Consider the following 15,062-nt stretch of genomic DNA (forward strand, 5'->3'; position numbering starts at 1 on the left):
TTAAAGATCTGTGGTCTTCAACCCTTGTTAGAGTTCAGGGTTTACGGACCGTCCGACGAGAGGACAGAGGAAATGGAAAACATCATCACTGGTTCCATCTTGTCATTCTGATCATTTCCTCCAGCAGCCGGTCTAACCCTAGACTAGCCGGTCTAACCCTAGACTAGCCGGTCTAACCCTAGACTAGCCGGTCTAACCCTAGACTAGCCGGTCTAACCCTAGACTAGCCGGTCTAACCCTAGACCAGCCGGTCTAGCTCTAGTCTGGGGTCACTGTGTTGCTGCTGCCCCACATGAGTGGAACCACGGTGGTCCTGGCCCATTTTGTCCTGCGTTAAGTTAGTCCCCTGCCTGGGAACAGGAGATGGGGTTCCTCCTCGCCATCCCGTCGCAGGCAGCCCTCTGTCGGTGCACAAGTTATCTACAAACAAACCGACGGATGGTCAAAAATGTTGCTCGTTTATTCTTCTCCTTCCTTTTGTAATAAAGGACTATTTCCTGTTTCGCGGCGTGAAGGGGGAATACGTGAGACTGCAGCAGCGCCTGTCCGAGGCCTCCTCGCCCGGCAGGAAGGGGCTTTTTCTCCCGCAATTGCTTTTCCATGTGCTCTTTGAGATGAATGAAGACACATTGTGGAATGGGGGGGGAAGAGAGAGAGGGAGAGAACCCTGGCTCCCCACTACGCCTCCTTCTTCCTGCCTCTGCATAGCTACTGCTCAACGGGACCTGTGCACAATGCAGGAGAACTCAATTCGGTAGCACACTAGACTAGGAAGGGTGTGCACTTGTGAGTGAGGGACGGGGAGCGTAGGGGGAAATGCTCAATTGGGAGATTGGCAAACAGAGTTGGCAGGGCTGCCACAGCTCTTAACAGGCTGGGAGTGTTAGTGAGTGCATGTGTGCCCCCTGCCTTGTGCATGTGGCTGTGCTCACTGCGTAGTAGGCTTGTGGCTGGGCTCACTGCGTAGTAGGCTTGTGGCTGGGCTCACTGCGTAGTAGGCTTGTGCGGTATCCAGATGGTCATACCTTCATACCGACCTTGTGCCATACCAGGATATTCGGTAATACCGGCACTGAACACAAGGGACGCTGTTTTCAAACCCCACTAATACTCAGTAAATCGAAGGTTAGCAGTTCTAATAAGTACATGTAAAATCCGGTAGAGAATGCTAACGAGCGCATTGCGAACATATTTTATACAGACTCGGACCTAAACTATACAAGTCCATAATGCTACTCCCAGTTTGCTACACAAACCAAATATCAAACAGCAAGGCTCTTGATCCAGGAGGGAATTCTCTACTGATACCAAGTGAATGGTTGATTTTGGAGGAAGTAACTTGCTACTAAATTAGCGAACCAAATGCACAACTGCAGAGCATTTAGCACATTTTAGACTGGTAACTTTAATAGTTAGAACATATCTAGCTGGCCAACATTTATTTGTTAATTCCATCCTGTAATTAGATCACCTGGTGAATGCTGCATGACAGTGAGTGACTCACAAGGCTCTGGTCTCTCGTCGTTGTCTGCTTGTAAACAAACACCACGTGACTGGGGACTACCAATAATACGCCGTCTTCTTTATCTCCTAACCTATTGAATAAGTTGACTGCGGGTCTTAACTACAAATATTGCCATTTGATTAAAAAATGTATTGTTTTGACGGTATTGAAAAACCATCCTGTGTCTTTTTCTAAATAATGGAGGTCGACCGATGATGATTTTTCAACGCCGATACTGATTATTGGAGGGCCAAAAAGGGCGATACCGATTAATCGGCATATTTTTGTTTGTTTGTTATTTTAAATTATTTTAAATAATTTTTTATTTTATTTATTTGTAATAATGACAATTACAACAATACTGAATGAACACTTATTTTAATATAATACATCAATAAAATCAATTTAGCCTCAAATAAATAATGGAACATGTTCAATTTGGTTTAAATAATGCAAAAACAAAGTGTTGGAGAAGAAAGTAAAAGTGCAATATGTGCCATGTAAGAAAGCTAACGTTTAAGTGCCTTGCTCAGAACATGGGAACATATGAAAGCTGGTGGTTCCTTTTAACATGAGTCTTCAATATTCCCAGGTAAGATGTTTTAGGTTCCGGTTGCAAAAACGAATCCCCGAGCTGACAAGGTAAAAATCTGTCGTTCTGCCCCTGAACAAGGCAGTTAACCCACCGTTCCTAGGCCGTCATTGAAAATAAGAATGTGTTCTTAACTGACTTGCCTAGTTACATTATTTTTTTAATCGGCAAATCGGTGTCCAAAACTACCGATTGTTATGAAAACTTGAAATCGGCCCTAATTAATCGGTCGACCTCTACTAAATACCCATAACTGCTCAAGCCTACTGCGTAGGCTCCTGGTTGGTTGTTCTTGTGGCTGTGCTCACAGCGTAGCCTCCTGGTTGGTTGTTCTTGTGGCTGTGCTCACAGCGTAGCCTCCTGGTTGGTTGTTCTTGTGGCTGTGCTCACAGCGTAGCCTCCTGGTTGGTTGTTCTTGTGGCTGTGCTCACAGCGTAGCCTCCTGGTTGGTTGTTCTTGTGGCTGTGCTCACAGCGTAGCCTCCTGGTTGGTTGTTCTTGTGGCTGTGCTCACAGCGTAGCCTCCTGGTTGGTTGTTCTTGTGGCTGTGCTCACAGCGTAGCCTCCTGGTTGGTTGTTCTTGTGGCTGTGCTCACAGCGTAGCCTCCTGGTTGGTTGTTTTTGTGGCTGTGCTCACAGCGTAGCCTCCTGGTTGGTTGTTTTTGTGGCTGTGCTCACAGCATAGCCTCCTGGTTGGTTGTTCTTGTGGCTGTGCTCACAGCGTAGCCTCCTGGTTGGTTGTTCTTGTGGCTGTGCTCACAGCGTAGCCTCCTGGTTGGTTGTTCTTGTGGCTGTGCTCACAGCGTAGCCTCCTGGTTGGTTGTTCTTGTGGCTGTGCTCACAGCGTAGTCTGCGTTGATGTTTAGGACATCCATGATGTTGGCCCCCACCTCTAAACTCCCCATCCCAGATCCTGTCTACTTAGTTTGGGTACCCCTGCCAAGCTGCCCCTATGATGATAACTCCAGCATGGTGGGCCTCTTGCATACCTGAGCTCTTGTGGTGCTAGTAGTAGACAGTAGACATGATGAAATCAGTCTTTTTTTTCTTTTCTTTTCTCTCTCTGTAAAGCTGTTTTTGTGAGACTACGGCTCAAGGGTACATTTACATCACAACATTCACGTGTTTGGTGCACTCAACTCTTTGACATGGCATAATATCAATTTTAGTGTGTGCATTACTGACGGAGCGGACAGGGAGATGGAGATGCATTTAAACTCTCCACCTGACAACCTTAGATTACCCTGCAATGCTGTGTTGCTTGACTTACCAGCAGTTCCACAGGAACAGAACACAGTTCAGCCGGTCTTTTGAGTGCACCATTCAGTGTAGAACCAACATCCATGCCAAGACATGAGTTTCCTGAGAGTGAATTCGTATCATCACGCACGGCACACCATCACGTGCTGTGAATAAAATAAATAAATAATACTTCATCATTGGTGAAAAGTTTCCTCACCATGTTTTGGTCAAATCAAGCCTTTTTTCACAACCTCAAGATGGAAGTTCCTTGAATAGCCGGCCTATGTCTAACATCTAGGATATGTTAGGGTTATGTTACTCTGGCTTCTCCGGCATGTGCTGAGACGGCCTACCTTTAAAAAAAAAAAAATGTTTTAATCCCTTGACCCCCCCCCCTCCCTCCTATTATTCCAGCCTAATCAACGATAGGATGATTCAGATGTGGACTGGCTTTAATTGTGTGATCCTATCTGTTTCAGGAAGGCTGTTCCTCTGTCAGAGCTCTCAGGTGCTCAGGAGCGAGCAGCCTGTAGGAGGTGGCTTATTTTCATTTCATTACCAACCATAACAAACAGGCTCTCTATGTTGTGACGTGTTGGGTGTCCCGTTTAACCATGAGCTAAGAGACCAGACTCGTATTCTCCTCCACGTCCTCCTCCACCCTCCTCTCGGAAATCTGATGAAACCAGATTTTGAAAAGGGGGTTGGAAATAGAGGTACTCATGTCTGGAAGTGAGGTTTTTTTCCCCCCGCAAAATGTTAGTAATCCCAAAGTTTAATTTTGTGATTGGGATGTCTCCAGGTGGTGGTTTCTAATGCCTTCCAGATGGTATCCACCACAATCCCAGTCCAATTCGTGATGGCAGTTAATTTCTTTTAAAGCAGGGATTTTCAGACTCTCTTTCGGACTGGGACTGGCGGCTCTCTGACTGGATGAGGGAGACCAGACCACAGCGTCCTCCTCTTTGTTTTTATTAGCACCTCTGATTGACAGCAGACAGGGAGAGAGTGGTTCTATTTCCAGTGTTGACATCTGGGCCCAGCTAGAGAGGACAGGACACGGTGTGATCTGGACCCAGTGTCCCTTTGACTGAGGAGGTCAAACTCTCCTTTGTCTCTCTGCGCTTTTCCCCCTCTCTCTGTCACTCTGTCTCCATCTCTCCTCCCTCTCACTTTATCACTCCCTTGCTCTTTTCTTCCCTCCCTCTGTCCTCCGTGCTCAGCCACAATGCGCTGATTGAGCCAGAGTCTCATTGGGAACAGCTTGTTACCTAAAGCAGTCAAAATAAATGTTTTCAGGTTCCTCCTGGGTGTAGTAGCTGTGGTAAAATGTAACAAAAACCTGCCTGTGTGGATTAGGAAAAAGAGAGGCGGATATCAACTCTGATTTCAGGAGAGGCTCATTGGCGTGTTTAGCTATCAGTGATTTAGCAGAGTTTGCTGGCTGTTCTTCAGCTAAACTGAGGCCATGGGCATTGGTCTTAGTCCTCCATAACTTCTCCCAGGTCCTTCTTCCCCATTATTGAGTTAAGAGCTGTCACGGAGGGCGGTCCATGGTTTCCTCTGGTCGTGTCGCTGCGTTCCAGCAATGAAATCGAATCGATTTAAGGGAGCGTGGACCAGAAGGCTATTTCAACACAACCTTATCCCAGGAAGACGCCTGAGGAGCAGGCCTGAACTCACCCCTACTCCCAGTACATGGAGGGTCTACTTCTATTATAAGTCCTAAATGTTCCTGAAGACCAGCACCAATAACTTGGGTGTGAGTGCGCCCTTTTTAAATGGGGGAAGCAGAGGGCCCATACATGTGTGAGACTGGAGAACATGCATGTATGTATGTATGTATGGAGAGGATGTTTCAACGCTGGTCTGGTCATGCCGTGGTTAAACCGATGGCCCCATGCTCTGTACAGACTTCCTCTAGTCTACAGCATTGAACTATGATTCTTTACCCCACTCCTGTTTATTCAATTAATTTCACTCCAACCAACCTCCCTCCCTCCCCAAATATTAAGTATTTTTATATTTTTACAAGCAGTAAAGTCCATGTTGCCGCAAAGGAGTTATGGCCATCCACCGCAAGCCAGGTACATCAGCAGCGGTCGGAGAATGGGGCCTTGCGTTCGACGGCTGAAATGAAATAACCATTGCCAGCCCTCAGCGGCCACTAAAACTTCCTTTATGGAAGTCAATGTAGCCGGCAGGAATGGTGGAAGTGCCGTTGGTTGGTTACGCCTTAACCCAAAGACATAATCAACCCTACTTTTCCAATATCTGCGTCTGATTTCAACTGAAACCCACCGCTTATTCGCTTAGTGGATTATTCCCTTGTTTTTTCTTCTCATTTTATTAGAGGAACAACCAGACCTGACATTTTAAATAGAGTATAGGATCTTTTGTTTCGCTTTTTTCCCCCTCAGCCGTTTTGTTTCTCTCTCGCGAAAATGTCATCCAATGAGGAATATATTCTTGTGCTTCGGCAGACACGGCCATGGTTTTTATGAAATGTCTGCTGCGACGCTAGAGTGGTTTTGTTCAAGAATCCATTCTTAAAGATTTATCAAATTTAACCTAATAGAACGTTGGTGGTGATCTGTTTACCAGTATTAGAAGGTAGGATATTCATAAGGATTCCATAAGGAGCCATATAGACCCCTCTGACTACCCCTCTCATACTGTGTTGCCATCCAGATGGATGTCATAACCAATATTTCTCTCTTTTTGAGGGTGTTAATCTCAATATATTATGAAGCCAACTATACTGAAGTAGAGTAGTTTTTCCAATCCAACCTGGGTAAAGAAATTCACGTGAATACCATGCCTATCTGTGACAGAGAGATTTCCACTTGGGACAACTCATTTTTGACACTCATTTTTGTCATTGATTTAAATGGCTTTCGGTCCATAGACTTCTTGGAAATGGTCCGAAGTCTAAACCTCCTCCCAGCCACTTGGTCTCATTTTACCTCCTACAATAGTTAAATTCCATACTGGCTGGGTATGGGTTAAGTCCATCCACTTTTTTTCTTTTTTTTTTAAATAGTCAAGTCAGTTGACAGCCTACCCTGGCCAAACCCTAACCCGGACGACGCTGGGCCAATTGTGCGCCACCCTGTGAGACTCCCAATCACGGCCGGTTGTGATACAGCCTGGAATCAAACCAGGGCCTGTAGTGACACCTCTAGCACTGAGATGCAGTGCCTTAGACCGCCTTGCCACTCGGGAGACTTTACTCAGTGTGGTCATCTGAATGCAGCTAGCCCTACGGTTGGTGCTGACGTGTTTCACATGGACCCTAAAACAATGTCATGATTGATGGAGTCACCTTAGCAGGTTACCTAGTAGATGCATTCAGTGTCTCCTCAAACAGTCTAATATTGATCAGTGAACGCTGTGCTGCCCCCGGGCCAATCAAAGGACCGTGAGAGGCCTCCGACGAGAGGCCTCCGACGAGAGGACCAGGTCTGCCATTTGTATTGACCGAGGATAAACTACTTACCAAACCATTCCTGTCCTAGGGACACAAACATTTGCATTCAAGCTCCACTACACTGCTGAAATCAATATGGTGATAAAATGAACAGATAGGTGGTAAATGATGTGGAATCTTGGCCTGTCTCTGCGCTGTCAGCAGGAAATCTCTTTTTAATAGTCTATTTAAGGAGAAGCAGGGTTGTGTTTTTCTAAGTCAACGGGGGGGGATGTTGATCCAGAGTCTGGGTGGATTGGGGGGGGTCTTGAAGTGGCTGGGTGAATCGCGTGCTGCTCCAACAGAGCAAACCTGGGCCGTGGCGCGCCGGACCCTTGCAGGTGCGCGGAGGTGGGAGGGGGTGTGAGTGTGGGGCTGCCAAAGCAGCCACCTGTCGTTCCGTAGTTTTTAGGACTTCCTTTTCATCCGGTCTTCAGCACAGCTCCCAGCTGGCCCAGTGTGTGTCCTGTTGCCAGAAGGCCTGATTGAAACCAACTGCCAGCGGGGGCTGCCATGTGTTTCAGTTAGAAGGGGGAAGTTCGGAGATGGAGGGGTGGGATTGTGAGGCGAAACCCTGGAGTGGGAAGCGGGGGATGGGGTTTGAGTGAAGAGGGAGTGGGGGGGCAAGCTGAAAGCTTGAAGCTCTCATCTTCTGCACAGCTGAGAGATGAGCTGTCTAGACGGCTTTATTTTTCATTTACACCATGCAGGCTCCCCCCCCTCTCAGAGCTGCAGAGTTTCTACAGAGACTGGGGTTGTAAAAATCCATTACAGCGGCTCTGGGTGAGGAAGAGCGTAGTGTGGCTGAAAAGCTGTCCTCACCTCGATTCCCTTCTGTCTTTATCCTGTCTTTATCCTATCTCTCTCTGTTCCTTTTGTAAAAAGTCTTCCCTCTATCTATGTACTCTGGCAACGGCCCTCCATTTTTACCTGAAAATATGCGTTTGTGCCATAGAAACCTATGGTGGTGGCCGTCAGGGCGAAAGTGAATGGAATTGACATCACTGGGATATTGGAGTTTATGGTTAGTTGGGAAATCTGCGTTCTCAGAGGCAAGCAAGCGAGGGAACGCCTGGTTCTCTTTTTACCCAATGTTTTTCTCTTCTGTCATAACTGCAAGCTTTAGCAGAGTGGAGGGGAAAGGGAAGCTTCAGGGCATCATTAGATATTTAATTTCCAATAAATAACTACTTTCTCTGAATGATGTACCGGACGCTTTCCCCCAGGTGGAAAAACCATTTTCAAATAAACCTGGACGGGCTCGGTCGGAATGCAAAGTTTCCACATGCTGTACACACTCCAAGGTTAAACGGCGTGTACGAGGATCCTCCAGAGTGTTTATCAAATTAGCGTGTCGTGTGGTCCTCACATTGGCCTGGCCTCACTGTGAGGCCTCACACTCAGCCTCACTATGAATAATGAGTGCCTGACCTCGCTGTGACCTCTCTGAAATTGTGGTTTTGCTATTTTGCGAAATAATGAACAGATTTATTTTTATAGGCCCTGGTTCCTACAGTACGACCGTATAGTATAAGACGTTGGAAATGAAAAGTGGGAGGAGGTTGGGACTCCTGGTCTCCAGCTGCAGTGTCAGATGAGAGATTCGTCTGGCAGAGCTAAGGGTCTTCTGCGTCGCTAAGTCTGGGTTTCTACACCCCCCTGTGGTTATCCCTAGCCCTGTGTAGGGTAAGCCTCCCACCCCTGGCCTCCCTCACGGTCATCCTCTCATTGGGCTTTGACTGGAGAGGAGCCGGCTGATGTTGAACAGAGCTTCTACAGTCTATAGACATGAGTCTCAATGGGCTGGCTGCTAACTGCTAACCATTCCCTAGGCCAGATTGGGTCCCATGGGGACTTAGAGACAGACCAACCAACGGCATCATTTCCAACCCCATAGGAAGCTTACTCTGATTCATCATAACTGTCCTCAACGCCATGCAGAGACAGTACTCTCTGGTGTTCATCTGTCTGGGGGGCTTCACTTGTTGTCTGATTATTCCTGTCCTGTACTCTGTCTCTTTGAAGCGCCACAGATTATTCTGTCTGTCTCTACAGCAGGAGACAGAGGAACAGGAGAACAGACAGTATTTTACCACAGATTATTCTGTCTGTATCTACACCAGGAGGCAGAGGAACAGGAGAACAGACAGTATTTTACCACAGATTATTCTGTCTGTCTCTACACCAGGAGGCAGAGGAACAGGAGAACACACAGTATTTTACCACAGATTATTCTGTCTTTCTCTCTCTATAGCAGGAGACTGAGGAACAAGAGTAGACTGTATTTTACTTGAAAGTGTAACAGGTGAAAACCATGTACTTTAAACTTAGTAAAATAGTAAAATTCTGCCACCCAGTACATTTGCAATGGCTTCCCGGTGTTGGTGCCACAACGTGGGCTGAAGTGATCTCTAGATTTCTCTACACAAAGGAACAGTAGCTAGGTTTCCATCCAATTGGTGACATATTTTCATGCAAATATTTAAAAAAAATATCCATCAAGAAAATGTGGGCATTTTCCACCAAACGGACTTGTTGTGGATAAAAATCAGTGTGTGATGACATGGTCCACACACAATGTACCATTCACTTCATTTTTACCGAAATGAAAATTCAAAGTAAAATGTGTTCGAAATGATGGTTAGTATATCAATATTTGCGCATCAAGTTGTTTCCACCACCATTTCTCGCATAAATCATTTTACAGATGCAAAGAGAACCCACCGTGGAAACGTGGTTAGTGTCATGTTCTTAATGTCAATTTCACCTTTATTTAACCAGGTAGGCAAGTTGAGAACAAGTTCTCATTTACAATTGCGACATGGCCAAGATAAAGCAAAGCAGTTTGGCACATACAACAACACAGAGTTACACATGGAGTAAAACAAACATACAGTAGAAAAATAAGTCTATATACAAAGCAAGTGAGATAAGGGAGGTAAAGGCAAAAAAGGCCATGGTGACAAAGTAAATACAATATAGCAAGTAAAACACTGGAATAGTAGATTTCCTGTGGAAGAAAGTGCAAAGTAGAAATAGAAAAAATGGGGTGCAAAGGCGCTAAATAAATAAATAAATACAGTAGGGGAAGAGGTAGTTGCTTGGGCTAAATTATAGATGGGCTATGTACAGGTGCTGTAATCAGCTGAAGGGTTGCCAGTTCGAATCCCGGGTCAACAGGAACAATTTGTTGGGAATTGAGCTGGCAAAGGGAGGGTTGCTGCTATCAAGTCCTAGATGCCATTGCCTTCCGCTGTGCCCTTGAGCAAGGCACTTAACCCCCCACAACAACAACTCCCTGGGTGCCCAGAGTGGCAGCCCCCACACACCTCACCAACACCTGTGTATGTGGTTGAACGTTCTGTTAAATTGACTAATTACATTTACATTACATTTAATAAATGTAATAAAAGACTAATAAAATGAGAGAGCAACGAAGAATTTTTGCAAAGATAAGAAAACCGAGAGATTTGGTTTTTCTTCCTTTCCAACATAACACTTGAATCTATGGCCTTTTAAACATTACATTGCAAATATTTATTTTAGTTGCCATTAGAAAATGTGCACACGTACAAAGAAGGTTAGTGGGTTCGTCCAGATTGTCATGAATGAAAGGAAAAAGAGCAGCTAATCTGGCTCCCAGCGGTCGTGAACATTTTCACATTTAGTTTCCACCGCTGACTGTGACAGGGCTGATGGGTGAGAGTGACAGCAGGGGTCAACCAAGAGGCCAGGCCCCAGCGGGTGGCAGCCCTGGTGGGGGAGAAAGACAGGAGGGAGCAGAGGGTGGCCTGGAGGTCAGGGAGTAGGAGACACACAGCTTTCTCTGGCGAGACCGACAGACTGAGAGAAAGACAGATTGGGAGACAAACCTTTTGGATTAGCTGAAGGGGGGGGGGGGGGGGGGGTTCTTTAGGGGCGTGGAGACATTACGCGAAAGGGGAAGGAATTCCAGACGTGTGCAGGCTTCCTTTGCAGACAGATGGGATGGTCTGTGCTGGGGGACAGTGTGGGGGGCTGGGGGACAGTGTGGGGGGCTGGGGGACAGGTTGAGAGCTGGGGGACAGTGTGGATGCCAGTGTTCGTTTCGTCAACAAATAGTGACTCAAATATTCGTCGACACCTATTTTTATTTTTTTACATTTTTATTGATGAGACGATAAGTGACTAAATAGACCCATAAATTAACTAAATTATTTTTCATTTCATTTTACTAAAATGAGACGTGACTAAAATCTGACTACTAAATGGACTAGACATTTTTGGAGAGATTGAGAGCTTTTCAGCGGCACAGATGCACAGCGCAGTTCTGTTAAGCAGTGGCCAGGACGTGTCCTGCGAACAGCCTACTCAGCTGGTGAGCTGTGAGGAAGCAAGCCGTGAGTGTAGGCAGACCAGCTCTGCCTCCACTTATAGCCTGCACATTGAACAGGCGACTCTTGTTTCACCACCAGCCTTCTAGTTAGCAACCCTGGGCCTGGTTAAGAAACACGAGCTGCTTTACAAAAATAAAAACAGTAGCAGCATTGAGTTTAATAATAGTTAAACAACAGTGTAGCTATGTTTTTATCTCCCTTGAGTAGGCCATAGAAAAGTAAATCAAAGGTTTTAAATTTGTATTCTTGCACAACACTTCCATTTTTTTCCCCCCCTGCATTTCATATACTGGTTCTGTAGTCAAGTCTCACTCCTTTCCTCAGAAAATGTCTTGATTTTACCGTTCAAAAGACATGAGCCGTAATACCGGCGCTACATTTTAATCAATCTTACATTGGCGGCTGCATTTTAAATTCCTGAACCATATCATGGGCCGTTCTAAAACTAGGCTACTTGTGGACCGGATCGTTAACCTCTTGGGGCTAGGTGGGACGCTAGCGTGCCACCCGTGGTGCACTCCATCAACAGCAGGTGCATTTCAAGAGCGGCAAATTTGAATCCAAATAAATGTCAAAATTCAAATTTTTCAAAAATACAACTATTTTACACCATTTGAAAGATAAACATCTCCTTAATCTAACCACGTTTTACGATTTCAAAAAGGTTTTACGGCGAAAGCATAAATTTAGAGTATGTTAGGACAGTACATTTACAAGAGTTGTGTGTAATGTTTTGTCAAGTCAAAGACAGGGTCACCAAAACCATAAAACCAGCTAAAATGATGCACTAACCTTTTACAATCTCCATCAGATGACACTCCTAGGACATTATGTTAGACAATGCATGCATTTTTAGTTCTATCAAGTTCATATTTATATCCAAAAACAGCGTTTTACTATGGCATTGATGTTGAGGAAATCGTTTCCCTCCAATAACCGGCAGTCAAGTCAGCGTAACAAATTAAATAATTAAAATTAGAAAACATTGGTAAAATATTATATTGTCATTTAAAGAATTATAGATTTACATCTCTTGAACGCAATCAACTTGCCAGATTTAAAAATAACCTTACTGGGAAATCACACTTTGCAATAATCTGAGCACTGCGCCCAGAAAAATACGCGTTGCGATACAGACTAGACGTCATGTTGGGGAGATCTAAAATCGAAAATACTATGTAAATAATCCATTACCTTTGATTCTCTTCATCAGATGTCACTTCCAGGTATCACAGGTCCATAACGAATGTAGTTTTGTTCAAAAAAGCTCATCATTTATGTCCAAAAATCTCCGTCTCGTTAGCACATGATGTAAGCCAGCCGGACTTCTCGTCATGAACGAGGGGAAAAAATATATTTCCGTTCGTTCAAACATGTCAAACGTTGTATAGCATAAATCATTAGGGCCTTTTTTAACCAGAACATGAATAATATTCAAGGTGGACGAATGCATACTCTTTTATAACGTATTGGAACGAGGGTACCCAACATGAACTCGCGCGCCAGGTGTCTAATGGGACATCATCGTTCCATGGCTCTTGTTCGGTCAGATCTCCCTCCAGAAGACTCAAATCACTTTGTAAAGGCTGGTGACATCTAGTGGAAGCAATAGGAAGTGCCAAAATATTCCTAAACCCCTGTGTTTTTCAATGGGATAGGTTTAAAGTCAATACAACACATCAGGTATCCACTTCCTGTCAGAAAATGTCTCAGGGTTTTGCCTGCCAAATGAGTTCTGTTATACTCACAGACACCATTCAAACAGTTTTGGAAACTTTAGAGTGTTTTCTATCCATATATAATAAGTATATGCATATTCTAGTTACTGGGTAGGATTAGTAACCAGATTAAATCGGGTACATTTTTTTTATCCAGACGTGCAAATGCTGCCCCCTAGACCCAACAGGTTAACCTTCAATCATGTTACCTCATTAGCTAGCTATAACTAACAACCAGGGGACGCATTCAGCAGGACGCAACGTTTTGGATCGTTCAGATAGGCGTGTTTGTTCTACATAGAATATTTCTGTCTGAAATGGTGAATATGGAATAAATTCATAGAATTTCTATCAGCAACGTTCAGTAATGTTTTGTAACATTACCAGTAGCCTATATGCAAACACTTGGTGGCACAGAAAGAAAGGAAAATGTATCGCCAACAATTTGACAAAATTCCCCTTGCCTCTACGCTATATCTGACTCGGAAAGTAACTTTATTTTCAGTTCATGTGGACCCAGTGACTCAGAGTTGAGCACTTGACCAGGATTCCAGCAGAGTGACTCAGACTTCAGCCATAGGGACTCATGACTCGGACTCTGGCACAGGGACTTGGGACTCGATTTGAGTTTTAGTGACTTGACTAAATCAGTGGGCAAAGCAGTCTTTAGCTTCCGTTGAGCCGTGAGCACCCGGTGAGCCGTGAGCACCCGGTGAGCCGTGAGGAGCCGTGAGCACCCGGTGAGCCGTGAGCACCCGGTGAGCCGTTAGCTCCCGTGCCTACTTGTGGATGTAAATGTGGCTGCAGCGTCTGGGGAACGTAGATAACAATGTCAATGACGCAACCGAGTGATAGAGGTGCAACCCATACTACTTAGCCAGTAGTTTGCTCTCTCGCACGCTCTCGCTCTGTATGTTTGTTTTGTATGTGATGTGGGCCGAAATTAGGAATTCACATGGCCAGAAAATTCTTATATTCTTCCTATATGTTTGTCCCATTTCTGCTGTTGGGAAGAATAGGATCTTATTCAGGAATATATGTTGGTAGGACATATGTTTGTGCACATAAGTCTGATTTTGTTTACTATAGGTTCATGAGGCAATACAAATGTGATGTGACTAAAATTAAAGGACATTAAGTTGACACACATGGCCCACTGTTTTCATCATTTTGCCAATAACTAGACTGTCATTGTTCAAATAGCAAAAATGTGATTTAAGACTTAATTGCATTTCAGTCAAAATGATTTAGACTAGAGTAAATCTTTAAAAAAAAAGAGTGCCAAAATGAACACTGGTGGGTGCAAGGCGGGAATGGGCAGGGGGACAGTGTGGGGGCTGGGGGATGATCCAATCATCCCTCGCTAACCCACACAGCTGACCCTTAAAAGGCCCTAGCAACCGGGGCTGTGGCACCCTGTAGCCCTCCCTCCTTAGTGTGTTAGTCTGTAGAGACAGTAGCTTACTCCTGGGCTGTGGCACCCTGTAGCCCTCCCTCCTTAGTGTGTTAGTCTGTAGAGACAGTAGCTTACTCCTGGGCTGTGGCACCCTGTAGCCCTCCCTCCTTAGTGTGTCTGTCTGTAGAGACAGTAGCTTACTCCTGGGCTGTGGCACCCTGTAGCCCTCCCTCCTTAGTGTGTTAGTCTGTAGAGACAGTAGCTTACTCCTGGGCTGTGGCACCCTGTAGCCCTCCCTCCTTAGTGTGTTAGTCTGTAGAGACAGTAGCTTACTCTTGTCTCTACGGACTAACAGGAGGCTGCACAAATCGCCTGGCTGAGTCGAAAAACAAATGTTCGGTTTGTTTCAGTTGTCGAGTTCTTTACTGGCCAGTCTAGTTTTCAATAGTTGCGATATGATATTTTTGTTGAAGAAGCTAGATGTGGTCTTAAAAATCCCAGTCCCATTTCAGTTATCTCTCCAGTATAATAAGGGTGTGAGTGAACAGCTGTGTGCGTGAGTAGTGCGGTGTGGGAAAGACGGTAATCTAGCTGGAGAGAGAGAAGAGAAGGTTGTGGTTCCTTCCTTATCACGTCACTGTTTTTATAGCTGTTTGTAGTGTTATAAGATCCTCTTGACCTGATTGGTGTTTGTTTTGACCCGTACTAGTGTTCATACAGTACATCGTCAAACCCATCAGCAAAAAAGATTTATCGCCCTAAGGGC

General features: G+C 45.1%; 1 protein-coding gene across 2 annotated transcripts in view; it reads left to right on the forward strand.

Annotated features, from left to right (window-relative positions):
- Positions 1-15,062, forward strand: part of LOC100380787 (block of proliferation 1) — an 88,231-nt gene that overhangs the window by 13,806 nt on the left and 59,363 nt on the right.

This window comes from Salmo salar, chromosome 27 (assembly GCF_965601325.2).
Source record: "Salmo salar chromosome 27, fSalSal1, whole genome shotgun sequence".
In the NCBI taxonomy this organism is placed as follows: domain Eukaryota; kingdom Metazoa; phylum Chordata; class Actinopteri; order Salmoniformes; family Salmonidae; genus Salmo; species Salmo salar.